This window comes from Erythrolamprus reginae, chromosome 1 (genome assembly GCF_031021105.1).
Source record: "Erythrolamprus reginae isolate rEryReg1 chromosome 1, rEryReg1.hap1, whole genome shotgun sequence".
NCBI lineage: Eukaryota > Metazoa > Chordata > Lepidosauria > Squamata > Dipsadidae > Erythrolamprus > Erythrolamprus reginae.
The window spans coordinates 53,947,732-53,961,318 of NC_091950.1; positions in this window are offsets into that span (position 1 = coordinate 53,947,732).

A 13,587-nucleotide genomic window follows, 5' to 3' on the forward strand; every position below is an offset into this window, starting at 1 on the left:
AGAGGGTCGGGGCAGCCACAGAGAAGGCTCTTCCCCTGGGTCCCGCCAAGCGGCATTGTTTAGTTGACGGGACCCGGAGAAGGCCCACTCTGTGGGACCTAACTGGTCACTGGGATTCGTGCAGCAGAAGGCGGTCCCTGAGATAATCTGGTCCGGTGCCATGAAGGGCTTTATAGGTCATAACCAACACTTTGAATTGTGACCGGAAACTAATCGGCAACCAATGCAGACTCCGGAGTGTTGGCGTGACATGGGCATATTTAGGGAAGCCCATGATTGCTCTCGCAGCTGCATTCTGCACGATCTGAAGTTTCTGAACACTCTTCAAAGGTAGCCCCATGTAGAGAGCGTTACAGTAGTCGAGCCTCGAGGTGATGAGGGCATGAGTGACTGTGAGCAGTGACTCCCGGTCCAAATAGGGTCGCAACTGGTGCACCAGGCGAACCTGAGCGAACGCTCCCCTCGCCACAGCTGAAAGATGTTTCTCTAATGTGAGCTGTGGATCGAGGAGGACGCTCCAGTTGCGGACCCTCTCTGAGGGGGTCAATGATTCTCCCCCCAGGGTAATGGATGGACAGATGGAATTGTCTTTGGGAGGCAAGACCCACAGCCACTCCGTCTTGTCTGGGTTGAGTTTGAGTTTGTTGACACCCTATTATTTCTTTTATTTTTTACTAGTATCATGTATATGAATATTATTATATCTTTACATACCTCTAATATGTACTTGACAAAACAAACAAACAAATAAACAAAAAACAAACAAATAAATAAATAAATAAATAGGATGAATCTAAGCATAATGAGCATGTAAGCATGTATTTTGGGCATCCTTTCTATGTTTGCTATGACTCGCTCATGATGATGTTGCAAGAAAGGAAGATTGGGAACTGATTTACACACTCTTTTTCTGTTTCCTCAGGCAAAGTGACCCAGAGAATGAAAAACATCTTACTGATCATTTAGCTGTGAACAAGCAGCAAATCTATAGATTAAACCTATCCTCATCTCCTCTACCAGTTTTAATTACATCTGACATTAATTTTTTTTAAAGAAAATCTGGAACACTGGTGGATCCACAGACATAGACACAAACATATAGACACACAAACACAGTTTGACTGCTGCAGTCAAGGGTGGTTCCTCCCAGTTCAGAATAGATCGTCTAAACTGTTAGAGACCCGCCGGTGATGTGATGATAGCATCATAGATCTGGTTTACTTAGTGCCGGTCCGTGGGCATCACCATTTTTTTGGGGGGGGATTTTTGGCAATTTTTTCCGTGTTTAAATGGCTTGTCCTTTTCCACTGCTTGAAAAAGAGCCCTCCTGCCTACCAAAGATTAATACTGACTTTTATTTTTTCACCTGAAGCACAGCTGATCAGCTCCTCAGCTGTGTTTCGGGCTCAATCCTGCTACTGAGCATGCGTGGAAGCAAAATTGCCTGAGAGGACATGTGAGCAGAGCAAGAGTGCGCGTGAAATGTCACAATGCGAACCAGTAGCAAAGGTAAGTGGAACCCATCCCTGGCTGCAATCCTACATTTGGTGAATGATCTCCCATTAGAAGATTGTGCACATACATACGGTTTCTCAGGGTGAAGGATTTGTAATAATAGATAGTTTTCAAAAGTGGCATCTGGACATTCAGTCCTAGCTGAACCAAAAATGGTTGTGGTAGTGACTGGAGATCCCTGCTTTTGGAAATGTTTTTCAATAATTAAATAAAAGTGAAGATGTTTTGGAGTCAATGCTCTGAAGTCAAATCAAATCCAATTCTTTGAACGTAAACTCCTGCAGACTACATGAAGTAGAATCTTTTCTCACCACTATCATCTTGGAGACTAATAGATTAATTCACCCTATTTTGCTTTTACTTTCTGGACAATAGATGGCAGTGAAGAGCACCATGAAAAAATGAAGGAGCCAGTTTTACTGGCTGCCCAAGTAATCTCTTCTCACTAAGCTTTTATGGTCCTGTCAAGCCACTACGCAGAGTAGATTCCACTTTCTGTTTAAATCGGTCAATATAGGACATGTTGCTGCACCATTAGTCATAAGGGTGAAAAAAACTGATCAGAAAATATCACAAAGATTTATTGCTATTTATTACTATTGATAAAAAGGGAGATTGCTTCAGGCACATTTGAGCTTCGTTTCATCACAAATAGTGTCAGATATATTTTCACCTAGAAATCTGTATATTTTACAAATCTTTATCATTTATTCATGATATGGGGCGGAGGAGAGCCAGTGTAGAATAACAGGTGAGGTGTTATACCTCAAGTGGAGGGATCTAAATCAAAGCTTTCACTTGATCACTGTCATCCAATCAGCTAGATTTTTATCCAAACACTATCAGTTCCCAGGGTTGCCATTTTTAGAGAACACTAAGTACTTTTCTAGAGAGAAGACTAATCACCATCTTTAGCAGCAGCAGCAGCAATGACAACAATAACTGCAGCAATGGAATCCACCTTGTGATGTAATGGTCCAGTCAACCAATCAACAACCAATAGAGAAGAGATGGAGAAACCTATATGCAAATGCTATAGTGTTTGTTACATTTTAGATGTTACTGAGAAGGAATATGGGAAAGAGAGAGAGAGAGAGGTTGATAGAAGGTGTGTTTGTGTTTTTGTGTGTGCGTGCTTCACCAGCTACTTTATTATTACTCTCCTCTCTAGAATGGTTCTTATAAGATACATTTTATTTTCTTAATAGAAATTTATTTTTAAAATTCCTTGGCATTCCAGATCCCATGGTCTATGTTTACTGTGTGTGTAAGAAATAAATCTTAAACACATTTTCCTCTATCTTTAATCGCATTTCATTCTTCACAAAAAAAAAGGGAAGGACACACAAAAAAAACACCTTGCCAGTAAAATATGTGCCTGCTAGCTTGAATATTCGGTATCATTTTTTTCCTCCCAAATCTGTAGCTAAACTGAATAGCTACAGATTTGGATAGCATAGTCACCATATAGCTATCATACATCTTGAACTGTCGTCTATGAAATGATTAATATACAGTGGTTGTGTTAGAAGACTTTTTATGATTTTGTATTGGGGCATTAAGCTCTGTTTTTGATATTTCTGCATTTTTCCCACCCTCTCATACATAATTTAAAAAATGTTCATATTTCTGATATCAAATGTATTTGCTTGGAAATAAATATCATTTATTTGCAGTTCTAGTGGATGACAGCATAAAATCGTCAAGTTGTTCAGAGGTTTGAAGCTAGGAACAGAATACTATTTAATTTCTTTTGTCTAATTTGCAGTTCTCAGAACTAAAACAGATTGTAGCAAAATACAGACATTTTGTTTTAATCTGAGGACGAAAATCCAAACATTTCCATCTCCCAAAATAAGTCATCATCTTTATCACCATTGAAAACTTGGTTGTTCTAGCCTTACAAAGAATGACCAAGGCTAGGTCTTGTTGAGAAATTTGGGATGAATTTGATCCCTCAGTTGTTGAGTTCTGCTACCTCCATGTCCTCCTGGTTGATCAAGACTCCTTATGATGTGACTTGTAGCTGGATCCAAGCAGTGGCAATTTTTTTTTTTGGGGGGGGGGGAGATATTGTTCCATGTGACATGAAGGAAATAGTTGTCCATATTTTCTTCAAAAAGTCATAATGGGGCCCTTTTTGTGGAAGGTTATTGAAAAGGTGGCAAACCTATATGTTCAAGGGAGGCTGGATAATTCAAAGGATGCTGGAGAAAAAAAATATTTTTCTGGGCCAGTTAGTGTTGGTTCTGGATATTGTGCCAAAATGGTATAGTTGTATTTGTGGGAAATCTCAACAACAGGCTCATCAACAAACATCTATTTATTCCAGGATTCTCTCTCATCAAAACATAATTATGAATTGTATTAGTCTGTATTTACCTTTATGGATCATTAGATAAGCTCATTTCCTGTAGATAGCATTCAGTATTTAAGATGTTCTCCTTGGCAGTCTTTTGGAGGTGTTTGCAACTACCTTCTTGTTTTCTTTTGGCTTCCCAATGTGTGGGATTAGTGAAATTAAAAGACAATCAAACTAGTTGAAATATGAGGGCATGTTAACTACCAGTCATCAAAGAATGCTCATCATGGATCCTCATCACACTGGAGGTTGCTATCAACTGTGGCACGACTTCTATTCTTCAATATTTTCATTAGTAATTTGGAAGAAGATATAGAAACATAGAAACATAGAAAACTGACGGCAAACAAAGACCTCATGATCCATCTAGTCTGCCCTTATACTATTTTCTGTATTTTATCTTAGGATGGATATATGTTTATCCCAGGCATGTTTAAATTCAGTTACTGTAGATTTATCAATCATGTCTGCTGGAAGTTTGTTCCAAGGATCTACTTACTACTCTTTCAGTAAAATAATATTTTCTCATGTTGCTTTTGATCTTTCCCCCAACTAACTTCAGATTGTGTCCCCTTGTTCTTGTGTTCACTTTCCTATAAAAAACACTTCCCTCCTGGACCTTATTTAACCCTTTAACATATTTAAATGTTTCTCATGCCCCCCCCCCCTTTTCCTTCTGTCCTCCAGACTATACAGATTGAGTTCATTAAGTCTTTCCTGATACGTTTTATGCTTAAGACCTTCCACCATTCGTGTAGCCCGTCTTTGGATCCATTCAATTTTGTCAATATCTTTTGTAGGTGAGGTCTCCAGAACTCGATCCACAGCTCACATTAGAGAACCATCTTTCAGCTGTGGCGAGGGGGGCGTTTGCCCAGGTTCGCCTGGTGCACCAGTTGCGGCCCTATTTGGACCGGGACTCATTGCTCACAGTCACTCATGCCCTCATCACCTCGAGGTTCGACTACTGTAATGCTCTCTACATGGGGCTACCTTTAAAAAGTGTTCGGAAACTTCAGATCGTGCAGAATGCAGCTGCAAGAGCAGTCATGGGCTTACCTAGGTATGCCCATGTTTCACCATCACTCCGCAGTCTGCATTGGCTGCCGATCAATTTCCGGTCACAATTCAAAGTGTTGGTTATGACCTTTAAAGCCCTTCATGGCACTGGACCAGAATATCTCCGAGACCGCCTCCTGCCGCACGAATCCCAGCGACCGATTAGGTCCCACAGAGTGGGCCTTCTCCGGGTCCCGTCAACTAAACAATGTCGGTTGGCGGGCCCCAGGGGAAGAGCCTTCTCTGTGGCGGCACCGACTCTCTGGAACCAACTCCCCCTAGAGATTAGAACTGCCCCTACTCTTCCTGCCTTCCGTAAACTCCTTAAAACCCACCTTTGCCGTCAGGCATGGGGGAATTGAAACACCTCCCCCGGGCATGTTCAATTTATATATGGTATGCTTGTGTGTGTGTCTGTTAGTATATGGGGCTCTTTTAAATCTTAAATATTTTAAAGTTATTGGATTATTTATTATTTGTTCTATCGTGTTGTGAGCCGCCCCGAGTCTTCGGAGAGGGACGGCATACAAATCTAAATAATAAATAAATAAACAAATAAACTGAACACAGTATTCCAAATGTGGTCTCACCAGCACTCTATATAGCGGGATCATAATCTCCCTCTTCCTGCTTGTTATACCTCTAGCTATGCAGCCAAGCATCCTACTTGCTTTCCCTACTGCCTGACTGCACTGCTCACCCATTTTGAGACTGTCAGAAATCACTACTCCTAAAACCTTCTCTTCTGAAGTTTTTGCTAACACAGAACTGCCAATACAATACTCAGATTGAGGATTCCTTTTCCCCAAGTGCATTATTTTACATTTGGAAACATTAAACTGCAGTTTCCATTGCTTTGACCATTTACCTAGTAAAGACCATTTATCTAGTAAATATGAGACAAATTCTTGTAAAACATTTGTATAATGTATCACTGAGAAATCTAATAGGATAGAAAGCAAAACAAAATTCAAGATGTGTTGCAAATGCCGAAACAGAAGCTCGTGAAAGAAAAAGATCTTCTCTCTTGTCACACTGCCAGTGTTGGGATGCTTCATCTCCCACTGGTCAGCTGGTCTTTAGGTTTCTGCTGTACATGCATGCATTTCTGTGCATTACTCCACATGTGCACCTTTCAGTGGGCATGAGACTGTGTGTGCAGTTTGGGCACTTGGTGCCTACAAGGTTTGCCATCACTGGTCTAATCCATGTGCTGGAAACCTGGAAAGGAATTTTCAACCCTGAAGTATGTTGACCTTCATTCCAGCTATATTTATAGTGATTTATAAATATTTTAGGTATTGGTTCAGTATATATTAAATGCAAACTAAATAGTGGGTTTAAGATGTGAAATAGTCTTGATACATTACTATAATTGATTGTGCATTCTTTACAAGAGATGGGAGAAAAGACAAACTGACCACCTTGAAAAAATAATAATAATCACAATCAGATACCACTTGCGTTTTAGTGCAACTAACTTGACCAGCATAGATTATTAATTATAGCACTGCTCTTACAATTCAGCTTAATCAGCTAAGAATATCATGACATTCATGAAATGGACTATATAATTTCATTTATCTTTGTCATGTAGTAATAGGGATAACAATGAGTTGCAAATTACTTGAACTATAAAGGCACCATTAAAAAGTGATAAATATCAAGAGATAGGGTACATTTTAAAATCAAAGCCACAAGTGAAATCCTTGTCATCAACTTTAACTCATGAGTTAATTCTTCCCTTGATGTACAAATGTAACTCCCATTAAAATTAATGGGAGCTATCCTTGCCTGCTCAAAGAAGACAGAGACCCGCTTAGTGTGTATATTCTAAGAATTGGCTTGTAATGGAAATTATTTGCACATTAATTTTCAATTTATCTTGCAAATGTGCCATTTTGGTGATTGCCACTGCAATTATTTGGAATGCTCTAGATTTTAGTAGAGCTTTATATAGTTTTAAAGGTAATTTTATTTTATTCACTGTATTAATACTATCGTAATTTAGCAATAGTAACTAGTAAGCATACAGCTTTCTATATACAAAATGCAATAAAATATTAATATTAGTTTTCAAAGGAAATTTAGTGCAGAACATGTATGAATCCAGTGGAAAGCCATTCTGTTATTGCAACAAATTAAATTCATTCCTTCTTTTTTCTGTCCATTCCATTAGCATTCATTCCCTACCCCTGTCCTGGAGGCGACTGATTCTTTTTTATTCTTCTTAACCCTGCTGTTCTGTTTAAGAAAAGTAACAAATCTTCTGTTCCCGGGTCACCCTGACCCGGACCGAAAACTCTTCATTTGCAGTGCTTATGTTTGGTCAATTTGAATACTTTTTTCACTTGGAAAGTAGTCTGGACATTTCTGCACACAATGATATGAAAATTGAACTGAAGAAATTAATCCTTATTGGTTTATTTTGCACATAAATATGCCTCCCCCCCCCGTTTTTGTGAATTTTCTTTAGGTTTATTGATAATTATGCCTGCAAAATACATTCTATTTTACTAAAGTTGGTATGGGATTGGTAGCTTGAACATTTCTGAACATAATGATATGAAAATTGAACTGGAAAAATTGATGCATATTGGTTTATTTTGTTGATGAAATGCACGCCCCCCCCGTTTTTTTTAAATAGTCTTCACTTTATGGATAGTTTTGCTAGCAAAATACATTCTATTTTACTAAAGTTGGTGTGGGATTGGTAGCTTGAACATTTCTGAACATAATGATATGAAAATTGAACTGGAAAAATTGATGCATATTGGTTTATTTTGCACATAATGTATGCCTCAATTATTTCAATTTATATAAAAATTATGCTGTTAATTTCAAACTTACATACTTTTTTTTAGTAAAATGGATTTGTTTCATAAAATTAGTTCTCTGGCTACAATGTGGTTGATTTTCAAAAGGATATTCCAAATATTTCTAGACAAATATGTATAAACAGTGACAATAATGGCACACAGCAAGGCCGAGGGGGGGTGGCCCTTTTGTGGCAAAAATAAACCAATAAGAACCATTTTTTTCAGTTCATTTATATTTTTCTTATATTCAGAAATGTTCAATTTAGTATATCAAACCTTTTGGGGGAAAATTCCTTAGGGATTTGTAGCCTTAAAAAATAGAAATTGACACGAAATTAAAAAAGGATGGGGGGAGGGGCTTTTTGATCAAAATAAAAATATAAGTCTCAATTTTTCCAGTTCAATTTTCATATCATTATGTTCATAAATGTTCAAACTAGTTTTCCAGTTGAAAAGGTTTTCAAAAAGACCAAATTCAAGGGCCTAAAAAAAATCATTTTGGTCCGGGTCTATATGACCCGAACAGACTAAGTGTGACTTTTTTTTTGCCCAGAAAAAAAAATTTTCCCCCACCCCCACAAATATTTTTTTGATGGTCAGCATTGTTAAATTGAGTAAATGAATGCCTAAGATTTTAAAGAATATTTCGGATTTGGAGCATAAAAAAATAAAAAGTGAAAATGGTTGCAAGCAGCTGAGGCGGGGGGGGGAGGCCTTATTTCTGATGTTAAAAAACCAGTAAGAATCATTTTGTTCAGTTCCTTTATATTTTTCTTATATTCAGAAATGTTCAAGCTACCAATCCCACACCAACTTCAGTAAAATAGAATGCATTTTGCAAGCAAAACTATCCATAAATTGAAAAAACTTTCACAAAAACGGGGGGGGCGTGCATTATATCAGCAAAATAAACCAATAAGAATTACTTTTTTCATTTCAATTTTCATATCATTGTGTGCAGAAATGTTCAGACTACTTTCCAAGTGAAAAAAGCTTTCAAAAAGACCAAACATAAGCACTGCAAATGAAGAGTTTTCGGTCCGGGTCAGGGTGACCCGGGAACAGAAGATTTGTAACTTTTTTTGCCCAGCAAAAACTAAGCCCCCCACCCCCCAAAAAAAATTCTCATAGAGAGAACCCCTGAAATTATGAAACTACATGAAATTTCAAGTTTCAGATATGCAGGGAAAATTTTTTACAGGGACTCAAACTTGGCTTCGGGTCACATACGACCCGAACAGAACTTAATTCCATTGCTTTGCTTTTCTCCCTCTTTCTTTCACTTTCTGCATTTTCCCCCTCAAGACATAGAAGCAACAATTCTTCAGGTATTATATTTCTTTAACTATTTCTAAATTATGCCTTGTACTCAGTAATGGGCAGCCAACATTTTTACTGCCACACTGTGGGTGTGGCTAATTTTTTGGGTGTGGTTTAATGGTCATGTGACTGGGTAGGAGTGGCTTGCCGGCTATGTGACCAGGTGGGAGTGGCTTGAATGATCATCATTGTTCAAGTGAACTATTAAGTCCTTGACTTACAATCTTACCAGTGTCACTCGCTGGGGTGACAATTTGCTTCGCGTTTCCCACACTCGCCTTCCTGGGTCGCCCACCCGCCTCAGGCTGGGTAGCTAGGTGAATGGGTACTGCCAGAAGCATGAATGCTGCCAGCACCGCTTCCCCCCATGCCTTCTGCTTGCACCTCAGGCAGGAGGTGGCCACGTGAGGCTGGAGGGGAGCTGAGCAGGAGAGAGGGAAGCTTGTTCAAGGCCAGTAGGGAGGAAAGAGGAAAAAATCAAGGAGCGCAGACACAGCAGCAGCAGCAGGGGAAAAAGGAGAGCCAAGCCGAGACCAGTAATCCAGGAAGTGACAACCACCGATCAGCTGGAGCTGTGCATGCATCTTCATTTCCGCCAGTGAAACTGCATTCCACCCGGTCCTGCCTGCTGCCCACCCCTGCTTGGACTGGATCAAAGTAAAAGGAGATTATCTCAAAGGTGCTTTTGCAAGAGACAACTAGTGCACTAGAGTGCCTTCCGTCCCCTGTCCTATTGCTCTCCTATATCTCCTATATACCTTTCCTCTATTCCTATATCGCTTCTTCTATTCTTTCATTGATATATTCTATTACTATATCTTCTTTTCTATTATTTCTTAGATATATTTTACTATGAGTATCTCCTCTATAACCTTCATCATGTATTTTACTATGTGTATATTGATATATACCCACTAAAACCCTCATTGTGTATTGGACTTTTATATCCTTTCTTTATATATAATAACTCATGTCTATCCTCTTCAATATGTATTGTGCATTGGACAAAATAAATAAATAAAATAAAAATAAATAAATAAACTGGACTTTCATGGTGTTTTTTTTTAAGACATTTGCTTCTCATCCAAGAAGCTTCCTCTGATTGGGAATGGAAGGATTTATACTTCTTGCAGACAGCTGGGCAGTTGTATTCTGCACATGCACAGAAGCAAAAAAAAGGGGGGGAAATTGCCGAAATCGCACTCGCACAAGTGTCCTCATGCAAGATGTCGCTTCGGGCGCAGGTGCAGAAACAAAATGTTGGGCAGGGGCACACACACACATGTCGGGCACACCCGCGCCTGCCTCTGGATCCTGTACCAGGAAAAAGTAAGTGGAGCCCTTTGCTGGGTGGAGCCTTCTTGGAACTGTTGAAAGGACTACACTGTAGGACTGGAGATACTGTAGATGAGAAAGGGATGTTCAATTTTGACATAGATGCCCCCCTTGACACTTCTTTCAAACCAGTGATCTCCTCTGTCCAAAATGTGGACTTTGTTGTCTTCGAAAGAGCAGCCTTTGCCTTCTAAATGGAAATGGATTGCTGAATCTTATCCCGATGGGTCTGTTCTCCTATGTTGTGCCATGCATTTATGAAGTGGTTGTTTTATTTCCCTAATGTAAAGATCAGCACATGGCTCATTGCATTGTACTGCATATACCATGTTGCTCAGTTTGTATCTGGGTGTTTTATCCTTGGGGTGGACAAGCTTCAGCCTTATTGTGTTCTTGGGTTTGAAGTGTGCACGCATGTTATGTTGGCTGAAGATCCTCCTGAGCTTTTCCAATATTCAAATGAATGCAAATGACCAGCTGTCTGCAAGGAGTACAAATCCTTCCAGTCCCCACAACCAGTCAGAGCTGAAGAAGGTACTATGACCTGGATGACTGAGAATCTCCATAGACATAAGAAGAGGTTAGGTTTCTTCTGTCATGGTCTAACTAAGCTCCAGTATTACAAAAATACTATATGCCCTTTTGGGACTGCAAGGTACAACCCTGATATTAAAAAACGACCATACCACTTGGATATCGTCCTGTATTTTTTAAAAAGCCCATGTCCTTGAATATTTCAATGTTTCACATAACACAAAACAGATAATGATTGCTGAGTGATGAGAAAGTTGTCCTGCAAGGAAACTCCTTATCTATTTCCTATGTTCCCATCATAAACCCCTTGATGAATTTCCATTGTACCCTGACATCTCAGAATGTGTCTGAAAGTACTAGTTTATTTCTTTGCTTTAAGTATTGGGAATCCTTGAAATCAGGCAGATATGACTTTCAATAAAGAAAATAATAATCAGATTTAATTAGTTTCTGGCAGTTTCATATCATGTAATGTCTGTGTTTGTATTACATTTGCAACCTTATTATATTGACCTATTTACAGGAAGGCAACCCGTTGTACAATTGATTTTTTTTTAAAAAAAGACAAAAAAATAGGATGGAGATACACAGTAGATGTACATATTTTTAGATCTTATGCCAACATAATGCCTTTACCTAGTATATACTGCATTTCTTGGCAAGAATAATACAGAGGATGTGAAAATGGAATCTAGGTCAATGATATGCACACTGTCTTTTAAAACAAAGCCTTTATGCAGAAATAGCATGATTTCCTATTATGACTGTAGACTTCACATTGATTATCATACTGTCATTCTACTCAAAGTGCTCTGACTTACATACATCTATATGCATAACGTGTTTGTATGGAGAGTTGTATACTCGTGTATTAATTTGCATAGGTACACACAGACAGAGGCAGACCTGCATGAATATTTTTCTTATCTTCAGGTTTACAGATGGACATTATTAGAAGGGTTTATATAACCATAAATCTCTTCTCTGCTACTCCAGACGACAACATTGTTGCTGGGCTAAGAGACAGACATAGAGATAGACGAGTCCAAGTAGGATATGGGAGGAGTTTGTGATTTTACACAGACTAGTGATCATGAGATACAATCAGATACAATCAGATACAATCAGATTATCAGTGAGAGGGCGGAGAAATGAATTGGATAGATATATATCTAAAACCTACAGTAGCTTCTACTATCAGGAAAAAAAACTAGAAATATTTGGATTATATACTGGACTAGCATTGTGACTTGAAAGATAGCACTAAATGAAGACCACTAATACCTTTTTTACCCCAATACTATGCAAGCTAAAGAAAACATGCAAAGCTTGTATTCTGGAAGTCTTTCCCACCTTTTTAACAACAGTAGCCATACAAATTTATTTATTTATTTTTATTTATTGATAAGCAAGTCACATGCAATTTCTCTCCATGGGTGAGCTACTGCCCAGACTGTGGGGAACGCAGTGCGGTAGCGAAAATGGAGCTCCACCCCAGAGCGTCCAATTTGCACTGAAAGATGTTGAAAGAAAATGCAGGGTGCCATGCCGACAGGGTGGTAGTAAAAAAATTGGTAGCCCTTCACTGCTTATCTCTGTGTGCATATTTCTGGCCTAATCTTGCGTTGGATCTGTGTGTGTTCATGAATAGCTGGAGGCACTGTTCACTCTAAGCTGCGCGCCCACGCCCCCCAAAATAACCCCTGCATACCCTTTTCCAAGGCCGCGCAAGGAGCCAGGCGTTGGAGTTGGGGGCAGGGAGCGATGAAAGAGCAGAGGCACCGTGTGCACTCCCCATCCCCCTGCTAGCTCGCAGGGGGGTGGGGAGGTGCCGGCAGTAGACATGGGTGAAAGGAAAGGGAGCCGCCTCCCCACGGTGCCTCCGCTGCCTCGTGCCCCTGGCCTCTCGCCGCTGCCCCCACCCACCCGATTTGCCCCCTCTCTGGCTTTCTCCTCCGCCATCTCCCATCTTGGGGCACGACTTCTCCCACGGCGGTTGCTGCAGTGGCGGTAGCAGCTGCAGCTTATCATCATCATCTGCACTCCCAGCCAGGGGGCTGCGAGAGGGTTTTTTCCGCGTGCTTCGGGAATGCCTGCCCTTCCCCTCTCTCTCCTTTGCTGGGAGCGCTTTCGTCCCGGGCTTTCAGCAAGGGGGCTGTAATAGAGGCAGGGTAGGCATTCCTGAAGTGCTCAGAGAAAGCACTCTCACAACCCTTTCACTGACAGAGAGAGAGAGAGAGAGAGCAACAGACAGAGCGAGATAGAAAGAAAGAGGGAGAGAGAAAGTAAGTGAGAAAAAGAGAGAGAGAGAATGAGGGGGGAATAGAGAGAGATAGCAAGAGAGAGAACAAGAGAGAGAAAGAAAGCAAGAGAGATAGAAAGAAAGAGTGTGTGTGAGAGAGAGAAAGCAATATATAGAGAGAGACAGAAAATGAGAGAGAGAGAGAACAAGAGAGAGAGAGAGCAATAGACAGAGCGAGATAGAAAGAGAGGGAGAGAGAAAGTGAGAAAAAGAGAGATAGAGCAAGAGGGGGAGAGAGAAAGAGAGAGAGAAAGAGAGAGAAAGGACTCTTGATATGGTAAAAGGACTCTTGATATGGTAAAAAGCACCCAAATAATAACAGAGAAAAAACCCCCAAAACC